We start from the raw sequence: 13,184 nt of genomic DNA on the forward strand, positions 1-13,184 counted from the left end.
CTCTGGCAACCATTAGAGCTATTGGAAAGTAGAAGAAAACCCTCAAAGATAAGCAAAGGTTGAATGGCTCTTTCTTAGGTATATCGTATGGAAATTCTTAGTCCCCCATGGGTTTATCTGGATAGCCTTTGATGTACCTTATAACTCAGAGAGTCTTGTAGGGGACCATTTCTAGAGAACAAAAAAAGTCTGGGTGTACTCACTCTCTTGTTCTAATCTGATGGCTGGGTTGTGACTTGGGAGAGAAGGGTGGAGGAGAAACTTGAATGGTGATCTGAGGCAATCAACCCATAACACACTTATCTCCATCATAAGGCAATGGAAGTAAAACCACTTCCATCTTCTCCTTCCCGTTCACTCTCCCCAATTCCCACCCCATATGTACACATGTTCTTCAGATTACATGTTTTGTTACTTGTTTCTCATTAATATAGAAAAATTCAAAGAAACCATAGCCTTTTCTGGAGTTGATATAACAGGGTATGGTGTCAAAATTGTACTTGATTATTTCAGCATCAAATAATCCCTGCCTTTTCTACAGCTGAGGTTGAAAGCCAGCTGAGGGGCTCCTTTTAGCGAGAGCTTCCCTGTGCACTGACACCACAGGTCCTGGGCCCAGCAATATCAGACTGCCTGGTCTCTACTCTTTCCCTCTGATGTCAGAAGAAACAGTTTAAAAAAAATTTTTTTAAAGTTAAAAAAAAACTTTGTAGATTCTCTCCCACTTTTTTAGGCCAAAAAGAAAAGCACCATCCATTCCAACACTTTCAGGGTGGGAGGTGGGGTGAAATATGTGACTTTTTGTTTTAGCTTTAAAAAATGTTTAACCACAGGGATTTAGGGTTCTCAGCAAGAGGTCTGAAATCAGACTGTGTGACTCTGCTCAATCAAATTCTTCACCTATTACTTAAAAGAGGGACAGAGTGGATTTAAGCACAGACCTGAAAGACACATGGCAGGTCTGAGTCTTCTCTCATTCTAGCTTTTTACTGGGCTTGGTTTTACAAGAATAAGAGGTGACTCCCAGACTCCCTAATAGGTCTGGAGGAACTTAAACTCTACCTTCAGGAATTATTTCTTGGGGTTAAGGAATCTGTTAGAACACATTACCTAGAAAAAAAAAATGCATTGAAGATAACCCATTTACACAGAATAGCAGATTCCTTTATCTGGCAGGTACATTTTGATGATGGAAAGGCATCATGGGATCATAGACTTGGAGCTGAAGAGTATCTTAGAGATCCCAGAATCAGAGAATTTTAGAAATGGAAGGCACTCCAGAGGCCTTCTAGACCAGTCCATATCTGCAAAGGAATCCCCATAATAATGTTCCTAACTCTGCTTGGAGAGTGTGCTGTCTGCTCAAGCAGCCCATTACACTTATGCTGAGCTCCAATTCTTAGGAATTTTTTCTTGACATCAAGCCTAAATTTATCTTTTTGCAACTCTACCTGTTGCTCCTGGTTTTGTCCTTGGGGCCCCCCTAGGTTCAGGCTCATACTTACTACCTATATGATTGGGCAAATCACTTTTGGGCAAATCACTTAGCTCCTCCAGGGGTCAATTTACTGTTTCATCTGTAAAATGAGGAGATTGCCCAGAGGCCTCGAAGGTCTCCTTCCAGTTCTAAATCTAGGATCTTATGGTTCTTTGTCACTCTCATGAGAAAAGAGATCCAGCCCAGTATTTATCTGATGCTAGAGGAAGTCTTTGGCAGCTTCTGGTACTACACAGGCCCACAAGGCAGTTCAGGGTCCATACCTGGCTAATGAAAGCAGTAGTGTTCTTATGGGTAAGTTATTTCTTAGAACATTAATTCCAGGAACCTCTTCTGGTCTGGGACAGGCCGGAAAGCTAGCTCTAAATGCACTCGTGGTCCAAAAGCTCAATTTGCCACAAATCTTAAGAACTGGCCAGAATCCATGAGGAGGATGGAGAGAGTGAAATAACAGCCATCCCTCACATGAGAACGGGAGCTTTGAGCATTCCAGACTTCTATGATGCCATCAGGACCAGGAAGGGACTTGCATAAGGCCCCACAGACAGTTGCATTTGTATCCTTCACAAGACCTTGATGTAGTTTGGGAATCCTAACCTTTTTTGTTGTCTTGGATCCCCTTTGGCATTCTGGCAAAGCTAGAGGACCCTTTCTCAGGATAATGGTTTTAAATGAATAATAGAAAATGAATAGGATTTTGAAGGTAATTAATTACACTAAAATACAATTACCATAATATTTTTTAAAAGGAAGTTCACAGACCCCAGGTTGAGAACTCTGTTGTAGTTACATGCTCAAGAAATGTCTGTGGACTGATTGAGACTCGGTGTTGATCACCATATCATACTGCCTACTCTTGTCCTTTTGAGACCTTTTCTTGCTTCCATTAATTTATTCACTGCTCAATTCCCAGTCAAGATAGAACATAAGTGACAGCTGACCATCAGAGGCTCTGGGAGGGAAAAGAGGTTATCATCCATGGAGGCCAATTGCCTTGAAATGAAGCAAAGAGTCCTTGGTAAGGGACATATGAGACTGCCAGAGACACAGAGCTCTGATTTCTCTACCCAGTTTCAGAGTCTCACTCAAGTTAAGGAAATAGTTAAATGAGTAGATAAATTCAGACTAATGTAGAAATATGACCCTGGTAGACACTCCTGAGCTTTTCTGGAGATAAATAGATGATGCAAAACTCTCGAATGTGGAGCAAGGGAAAAACCAGGGATGAAAAAATGCAGGCAAATCCTAGCTCCCAACTTCAAAAGGAGTGTCATGATCTAAAACTGAAACTGAACCACTCACAAGGCATTTCTGCCCTGGAGTCAGCCTCACTGGGGGATACAAAGCCATTCACTCCAAATTCTCCATGTTTTAGATTTCTTATCTGTAAAATAAGAATAAGGATATTTATTTCTTACCAACCATCAGCAGAGTGATGGCAACTGAATGGCACAGTGGATAAAGCCTTGGGACTGGAGTTAGGAAGAGCTGAGTTCAAAATCAATTTCAGACACATACTACCTGTATGACACTGGGCAAATCACTTAACTTCTATCTGCCTCAGTTTCCTTAACTGTAAAATGAGGGTGATAGTAATAGCACTTACCTCCCAGGGTGGTTATGAAGATCAAATGAGATAATTGTAAAGCACTTAGTACAGTTCCTGGCACATAGTAAATGATATATAAATGCTAGTTATGATTACCAGAGTGGCTTTGGGAATAACAAGAAATATGAACTTTGAAAGTTAATAGACTTGACCAGGGTCACATAACTAATAAGTGTCTGAAGCTGGATTTGAACTCAGATCTTAACTCCAGGCCTGATGCCCTCTCTACTGTACCACCTACCTGCCAGGCAGGAGGAGTCACTTAACCACAGAGCCTCAGTTTCCTAATCTGTAAAAGGAGGGATTTGGACTAGAGCATCTCTAACGTCTCTAAGAGCTCTCCATCAATTATGTGACACTGTGACAATGTCTGCACCCATGAAATACCCCTTTCATGCCTACAGAGTGTCCCATGGCTTCCTTCACTCTATTGATTTGCTTGAGTCCTTCGGGGCCACCTCCCTTCACCTCAGCCTCTGACATACTGACATACATTCACTAAATGTCAGATGACAGCTATTTAAAAAGGACCATTTGTAAGTAACTCCAGAGTGACTTTCCCTGAAAATAGTGTCTTATAATAGGGGTAGGGATTGTAATTTCTTGGGTATGGGGAGCTCCCAGTGAGGAACTTCTTCTACCCATCCAGGTTGGCACCTTCTCTGAAACTCCAGGTCTTAGAGACTTACCTGGATCACCAAGTGACACAGTCAGCATGGGTCTGAAGTAGCTCTTGAGCCCAGGGTTTCCTGGCCCCAAGAACAACTCACTGGCCTTTATGCCACCAATAGGTAGACAACAACTAGCTCGAGAAATGGATAGAGTGCTCAACATGGATTCAGGAATTCTTGGGTTCAAATCCTATGTCAGACACTTACTTAGCTGTATGACCCTAGGTAAGTCACTTAAGCTCATTTGTGGAGTGGGAATAACAACAGCAAGTCTCTCATGCCTTATAATAAATTCTGGAAGACAGGATCATGTTGCCAGTTCTACTAGATCTGTGAATGACTATGAAATGTCTGTCTTCTCTAAGCATTTCATCTCTTTCTGCACCAAGTAGTAGATGTGCTTGATAAATGTGGAACTGAATTTCTCTCAAATCACTTTTCATGTTTTATCTCATTTTGACCTTCATAACAACCCAGTGAGGTTGATACTGCAGGATAATTATCCCTGTTTTATAGATGAGGAAACTGAGACCCAGAGAGTTTAATAATAACTACAATTTATGTAGCCCTGTAAGATTTGTCAGGCACATTACAGACATATGTGATGTCATTTGATTCTCACAGTGACCCCAGGTGGTAGTTGCCCTTGCTATTCCCACTTTAAAATGAAGGAACTGAGGCTGAGAAAGGTTAAGTGACTTATACAGGGTCAAAGTAAGTGTCTGAGACAGGATTAAAACTCAGCAATTCCTGAATCCAAGTTTAGCACTCGATCCATTTCTCAACCCAGCTGTTGTGTACCTCATTGGAAGGTCTAGCATCTAAAAGAAAATGTACTCTTCCAGAAAGTACTAGAATTGGTGAATCTAAGTTACAGAGAGGCCGACTTTGGTTCAGTGCAAGGATGAATTTTCTAGCCCTTAACGGTATACACAAATGAAATGTTCTGCTTTACAAGAAGGCAAGTTTCCTGTGAGAAGTATTCGAGCAAAGGCTAGAGTACCACCTTTCAAGGATGCAAGAGAAGGGATTCTTCCATGGACCAGAGATTGGACTGGATGGCTTATATTCTACTGAAATTCTGCTATGAATTTTGTGACTTAAAAATATCATGTATTCCTTCACTGAAAGTAGGCTCATGCATCTCCACTAATTTTCCTCCAGGGTTCTTAATCTTAATATAAACTTTAAAAAATTATTGGATCACTGGATTTCAATATAATTGGTTTCCTTTGTAATCCTATGTATTCTATTTTATATGTTTAAAAAGATTATTCTGAAAAGGAATCCATACACTTTCATTGCCACAGGGGCCCATGATATACAAAAAAGTTCCTTCGTTCCTTCTTCCCTCTGTCCCTTCCTTTCTTCCTTCTTTCCTTTCTTCTCAGAAAATTATGGGAATTTTATGAACCAAACAGATTCTACCTTGTAAAACTGACTGCATTTTTCCTATAAATTTCACCTGGTTGCTAATCGTAGGAATTGAGTGACATTCTATTTCATATACAGAAAAGTCCACCTGCTTGCTCTTCCCCTTCCCAACTCTCATCTCCATCCCAACTCAGAAAGCCCCTAATCTTTCCTCCAATTAGAAATCAGATTATCTAATCTTGCATCCTGATTTATATCACGCTGTTTTCTTTTAATGCATAAAAATCTACCTCCTCCTGTATTCAGGGTCCAGTTCCTTACTGAGGAGGCCTGGTCCCAATTTGTTATGCAATTGGCATTCATTGCTTAATCAATAGGTATGCTCAGAAGCTCAAATTTTTGTTTCTGCAGTTATTTCAGATTTCACCTGTCATCCTTCCTTCCTTCTGTGAATCTTCCTCTCCCTCAGGTTGGAAGTGCATCAGTCACTCACTAAACACCAAGAGAGCTTTATCCTACTCTACTTTTCTAGACCAGAACCCATTGGACCTTCTCAGACAGTTAGGTGGTTCTGCAATCATGGAGGCTCATCCTAATGGTGCCAGACTTAGTGAAAACCTGATCAAAATTAGCTCTATTGGAGCTCAGAATTCCTGAGCTCCATGGATCTACCAGCCATAGCCTTCCCCAGTAGCAAAGATTATAGGCATTCACCAACAAATACAGCTAGCTCCCCCATTGCTAACATTCTAAGAGGGCTGCCCCAATTCCTCCTAGGAGGAGCTTAACAACTCTTTCACATTAATACCTTCTTAGATCTGAAAATTCCTTATTCCTATCTCTCTTGACCACTCCTACATTCTCTCTCATAATGAGGAAGAGGACTTCCTATTTTCTATAAAGGTCCATATCAGTGTGAAACTTTAAAAATTAGATAGACAACCAAGAATCTTATGTAAAAAGCAAAATGTGGTATAAGAAACATGAAATATGTTCTGCAACAGTAGTAAGATAAGGAGGGCTATACTATATCCTCACAATCAGATGAAAATTCACCTTCCTTAGGGAGTCTTCTCTGATTAAAACCAAGCTAATAATCTCACTGTTCACTTTCCACCCATCTCTAATCAATATTGTTGTTTAGTCGTGTCTAACTCTTCATGACCCCGTGGATCATAGTATGCCAGTGCTGTCCATGGAGTCTTGGCAAAGATATTGAAGTGTTTTGCCATTTCCTTCTCCAGTAAATTAAGGCAAGTGGAGGTTAAGTGACTTGCCCAGGGTCACACAACTAGTAAGTATCTGAGGTCAAATTTGAACTCAGGTTTTCCTGACTCTAGGCCCACGCCCCTATCCACTGAACTACTTAGCTGATCAGTATACTTAGATTCCGTTCTGCACACACACACACACACTTACTAACACATGTGTACTATGTTAACTATATATGAATCAGTCCAGTGTCTTTCACTTAATTGGAAACTGTTAGTAGCCAAAGATTAATTATTATCTACTCTCTGTATCTCCTTATTATCTCCTATTTCCATAGAGCTCAGCACAAAAGCAAGCACCCAGCATTGCTGACTGAATGGAGGCAGGTTGGAGGTCACAAAGGGAGACAGTCATTTATGTATAGGGACTTGATGATTCATTATTTCCAGGCCGCTTTCCATGTATAAAAGTAGGATTGCTATGTAGGACTAGGTTTTCTTTCTTGTACACCATCCCTTCCCTGCCTCCCTTTAAGGCAAGTCCCTTGATCCTCAATGGGAACATGGGACCAGAGATTTAGAACTGGAAGGTACCATAGAGAGCATCTACTCCAACCCCCTAACAACCATTTTGGAGAGGTCCAGACCTCTCCAAATAAAGCTCACATAAGCAGAGATTTGTTCGAATTCACACAGGTAGTGTCAGAGGCAGGATCTGCACCCAGGTCCTCTATTTCTAAATGTAGTACTCTGTTCTCAATATTATATACTTCAATCTACATGCCCATTAAAATTGCCAGAATGTTCCTCACCAATGAGTCACATTCATAAAGATTTCTGGACTTCCCACTATATTATAATTAATCCAGTCATGGGATGAATAAATTTCATCATAGAAGAAGACACAGCAAGGACATCTGGAATACCTATATTCTACCACATGTGTATGTATCTGTACATCTATGTATATCAAGGTACACCTTTGTGTATTTAATCTCTGAGTAAATAGTCTTTTTTATTCCTTCAAGGCTTTTATAATCAGAAGTATCACTCATGGATACCGAGAAGCATGCCTTAGTGCTTGGTCAGCCTCAGAAGGGATTAATACTAAGAATTCACAATCAAGGCTTATAGGGTGCTTCTCCCTATTTGGCTGCCCACCTTCCCCCACCAGAAAAAAAAGAGATAAATGGTTTAAGTATTATTAGTCCCATTTTAGAAACAAGGAAACTTTGCCTCAGAATTCTTAAGAGTTTTGGTTCACCTTTACACACCTAATATCGCTATTAGAGCCAAGACCTGAACCCAGGTCTCTCAACACTCCAAGCCTAAGATACTTCTACAACATGCCCAATTTCCTTCATGTTTATTCCACATGGGATGTGTGGAGGTAGAAGAGGGATGTAGAACTTTCTGAGTTTACCCATAAGGAAACTGAAGCCTAGAGGAGGAAATGACTTTTCCATGGTCACACAGATACTAAGTGATCACACTAGTAATAGAACCTGTTTTCTGAACACATACTTTAAGCATCTTTCACACTTTACCTCATCCCTCTTCCAAACTTGCTCATTTCTATTGATGGCACCAATACCAATTCCAGCCACCCAGGTTCACCATCCACAGGATTGCCCTTAACCCTGACATCTAATCACTTTTCAGGTCTTGTTGATTCTACCTCCCCAATCTCTTGTATCTGTTAATTAGTTGCCCTGCGTCCAACCCCTCCCCTATTTAATCTCACTTCCACATTGTTGCCAAATTGATGTGAATAAAATAAAGATCTGACTATCTCACTCAAAAATCTTCAGAGAGACAAAAATCATTGCCTCTAGGATAAAATGCCAACTCTCCAGTCTATTATTTAAAGCCCTCTGCAGTTGTGACCCCTTTTATTTTTCTAGTGGTATTTCATAATACTCTCCTCCATGCACCCTCCATGTCAGTCAAACAGATGGATTGATAGATGGATGAATAGATAGATAGACAGATAGATAGATAGATAGATAGATAGATAGATAGATAGATAGATAGATAGATAGATAGATAGTAGACAGAGAGAGAGACAGATAGCGAAAAGGAAGGGAATAATCATTTAAATAGTATCTACTATGTGCCAGCACCCAGGTAGGTGGTATTATTATTCCCATTTTACAGTTGAGAAAACTGAGGCAAATAGTGTGTTTGTGTGTGTGTGTGTGTGTGTGTGTGAGAGAGAGAGAGAGAGAGAGAGAGAGAGAAACACTTATTAAGAGTTTACTATATAACAGGAATTTTGATCTATTCTCCATGTATGATACTTAATCTTCTGCCTCTTACTCTTTGTACAAATGGTTCTCCGTACCTGGAATGCATCACCCCGCTCTCCTCCTAGAATCCCTGGCTTCCTTCAAAGCTCAGCTCAAATACTAATTCCTGTATGAGCCCTTTCCTGATCCTATCCCGTTCAAAAACACTTGTTATCATTCTATATATGCTTTGTATTAATTTCCTTGCATACAAGTTATAACCTGTCACCTCCAATAGAATTTAAACTCTTTGAGGGCAGGAATTTTTTTCATTTTTGTCTGACCCTCTAGCGCCTAGCACAGTTTCTTGATAAATGTTCTATGATAAATTGAGTTAAATTGTACAAGATCTCAGATTCAGGACCCAGCACTTTTGAAAGGCCCAGGAAAAGGAGGGACAGAAAATATGCCTTTGACTGGCATGGGAGAAAGATCTGATTTGTTGGTACCATGCTAAGAGCAAGGGTGCTACGGATTGGGAACTGGTACTTCTGAGTAAGCCAAGAAACACAGACCCATGGTGCTCCAAATAACCTCATAAAATTGAAATCTCTTTCTTTCTTCGCTGGTGACTTTATAACCCCTGAGAAAGGACTGCTGAAACTTGATAATCTTTAACTTTTGTGTTGTTTTTTGTTCTATAACACTTGGGTGATGGGTGTTGAGGATTGGACTGTGACATGTCAGGAAATGTTAATTGAAGAGAGACAGTGGTGCAAACATAATCAAATTTCACTCACACCTTACTTCAGGAAGAAGACTTCTCTTATTTCTAGATCACTGCACATACCATTACTCTTAGCTGTAATACATTCTTCCCTATCCCTTTCGTCAAGCTGTGCTTCTACCCTGCTCCAAAACTCTGCTGGACTCTGGCGAAAGAAGAGCAGATTTGGAACTGGAAGGGACCTTGGAAACCATCCTGCTCCCTCACTCTACAGAGGAAGAAGAAGAAGCCTAAAGAGGCTAAAAATAACATAGGATATAAATGGCAGAGTTGGAATCCAAACTCAGGTCCCTTCCACCCAAATCTAAGGCTCTTTTCCACATACCATCCTGGCTTCCATTATGTCAGAGTGAGATTTACTGAAAACATAATACATACCCACCAGGCTGCTGCTGGAGGTCACAAACATGGCATTCTCTATACAAAGAAAGTTGAAACACAGTCTCTGCCTTCAAAGACCTTATAGTCTAGCAAACTTATATGAAGCTTTCCAGATTCTTCTTGCACAGTCCCAGATTCCCCAAGAGAAATTGCCCCCATGCTCATAAAAACTCTCAAAAACATCCATCATCTTTCCCACTTCTCTAATGGCTGTGATGTGTGTCTATGACCATGAGTATATACCTATACTTACTTTTTTTTTGCTTTTGTCTGGAGGGCAATTGGGGTTAAGTGACTTGCCCAAGGTCACATGGCTAGATTTTTTTTTTTTAACCTCTACTTACTTTTGTCTGTGGGCCTGCCACTTACATTATCAGACTGTCTGAAATTCATGTTAAAAAGGATCAAGGCATTTTGGAAAATGGAAGGGATATTATAATCATTTAGTTCAACTACATTTTAAAGGTGAAGAAACTGAGGGCCTAAAAGGTTTATTCCCAGGAAGACTGAGTAGGATTGAAGACTGTTGTTGAATTTTATTATTTTGTTTAGCCCATGGAATTATGGTATTTATAAGACATCATTTAGAAATTATTTTAATATTCAATTTTTATTTCATAAATCCCACTGAAGTCCTACTCTGATTTCTCACCACAGCATGACAGTGACCCTGGGTTCTTGAAGCCTATTCCAGCAGAGCTATGGTAGGATCTACCAGGTTAGAAAGGCTTCAAATACAACAGAGACTCATAACCAGGTCAGCCAGTGGATGATGGATGTTTCAGCCATAACAACTCTCAAAAACCAAGCTGTAGAGAGGATCTTATGTATGTTGGTGAGGGGAATACCTGCCTCCAACAAAACGACAGCTCCTAATGCCTAGTTATGACCATGAGATCATACATTTAGAGCTGAAAGGACTCTTAGAAATCATAGTCCAGTTGCCTCACTGAGGAAACAGAAGAGGCCAAGAGATGTTAAGTGACTTGCCTGATATTGATAGAGGTAGTGAATAGGAGTGCAGAGATTGGAGCAAATACAAAATGCTCTGGTTGGCATTCAATGCCCTTTATTACCTAATCCCCTCCTACATTTCCAGCTTTCTTATACCTTACTTCCCGACATGTACTCTGTGATCCAGTGACACTGGCCTCCCCCCAAAACAAGTCTCTGGACTCCAAGCACTTTTCTCTGGTTGTCCCCCATGCTTGGAATACTATCCCTCCTCCACTCCAACTACTGACCTCCCTGGCTTCCTTCAAGTACCATAAAATGCTACCTTCCATAGGAGGCCTTCTCTAACCCCTCTTAATTCTAGTGCCTTCCTTCTGTTAATTATTTCCTATTTATGCTGTATATAGTTTGCTTTGCATATTTTTATTTGCACATTGTCTCCTCAATTAGATTGCAAACTCTTTGAGGGCATGGGTTGTCTTTTGTCTCTTTTTGTATCTCCAGTGTTTAGCACAGGGCCTGGCACATAGTCAACACTTGATAAATGTTTGTTGATTGATTAAATCCAAACTCAATTAGTTTGCACAGGTATATTGATCATACAATAGCATTGCTTGTCACTACACATAACATACATTACAGGGTATCTGGTGGATTGGGGACCTGTTTGATCCTTGATTACCCTGAAGGGCAAAGGATTAGAAATGCATGGCACCATCGGATGAGAGTTAATTAAAGAGAGGTTCACTTGTGAAGTGTACTTTGATCAGAAAGGATTATGGGAGTTTAATTTCATGACCCAAATCTACAAAGCTATCAACCATTAAAAAATATACAAATATTCATCATATTAGTCACTTAGAGATGAGGGGCCTTATCATTTGGACCAGTCTTTTGGCATTCATGTACCAAAGTGAAGTAAACTTGAAAACCGGTTTACTTATTTCAAGTACAGAGTCAAACCTTAATGGTCTACTGGAAAGAATCCAGCTTCCTATTCTTAAGAAGCAATGTACACACTAGGAGAATCTGGGTCAACAAGAAATAATATTTACAAGACACTAAACTATGAACTATTCGAAACAAGTAAAATATGTTCTCACAACTTCATACAGCAGATACCCCTCCCTGAAAAAATGTGGTCTAATTCAATTTATACTTCTTGTTCAATCACTCATTGACATTTATCATATCAAGCCTCTTAGTGTTAGGTTAGCTTTTCCTATCCTATCTCCTGATCAAGATTAATTTTTTTTTTTTTGCTTTTTGAAGGGGGGTTGGGGTTAAGTGACTTGCCCAAGGTCACATGGCTAGTTTTTGTGATACGTGTCTGACTCCAGGACCAGTGCTCTATTCACTGTGCCACATAGCTGCCCCAAGATTACAAATTTTTTAAAGACCAGGTATCTTATATATTTCTAGATCGCCATCCACCCACTCCCCATTTCACCTAGATCTGTGTCTCATCCATTGAGTGGTCACTCAATATAAATTTGTTAGCAGATAATTTATAAGAACTTGAGGAAGTCACTGTTTAATAGAACTCCAAGGTATGTTCTTTAGTAAATTAAAGAAACATGTGAGTGCATAACCAATATTAGTTTACCTAGTTTATAAATCTTTTCTTGTTATTAAGTCATTTCAATTGTGTCCAATTCTCCATGACGCCATTTGGGGTTTACTTGGCAAAAACACTGGACTAGTTTGACCTTTCCTTCTCCAGCTCCTTTTACAGATGAGGAAACTGGGGCAAACTGGGTTAAGTGATTTGCCCAGAGTCACATAGCTACTAAGTTTCTGAGGTCAGATTTGAACTCAGGAAGATAAGTCTTCCTGACTCTAGGCTCAGTACTCTATCCACTATGCCACCTAGTTACCCCTAGTTTATAAGTCTCGATTGCCCCATGTTCACATGGTATAGTGAAAAAGTCATTGTACTTCAATTGGGAACAACTGAGCTCAATTCCAAGCTCCAACACTTACTAGCTCCATGACTTAAGGCAAGTCACTCAACCTCTGGGAAACTCAGTTTTCTTATCTGTAAAATGGGGATGATCATGCTAACCTAACTCATAGCACTGTAATGAAGAAGGTATTTTGTAAACTATAAAAAACCACTACTCAAGAAAAGTGATTTATTTACAGAAAAGGAGTAAGGAACCTTTTTTTGTAATTGTTGAGAATCACTAACTCTCAGGAAATAAAATGACCAAAGGCCTTATAAGTGAAAAGCAGGGTAGTTTTTTGTTTTGTTTACAGAGAGAAATAGAAATGCTTGCCCTGTTGCAAATTTTAAAATAGGAAATATAAAACTCTATTCAAGGGGGCAGCTAGATGGTGCAGTGAATAGAGCACTGGCCCTGGAGTCAAGAGGACCTGAGTTCAAATCTGTCTTCAGATACTTAACATGTACTAACTGTGTGACCTTGAGCAAGCCACTTAACCCCAATTGCCTTGCCTTCCTCATTAAA

This window comes from Petaurus breviceps, unplaced genomic scaffold (genome assembly GCF_028583685.1).
Source record: "Petaurus breviceps papuanus isolate PSGF00001 unplaced genomic scaffold, PetGlider_PUasm1.0 140, whole genome shotgun sequence".
Taxonomy (NCBI): domain Eukaryota; kingdom Metazoa; phylum Chordata; class Mammalia; order Diprotodontia; family Petauridae; genus Petaurus; species Petaurus breviceps.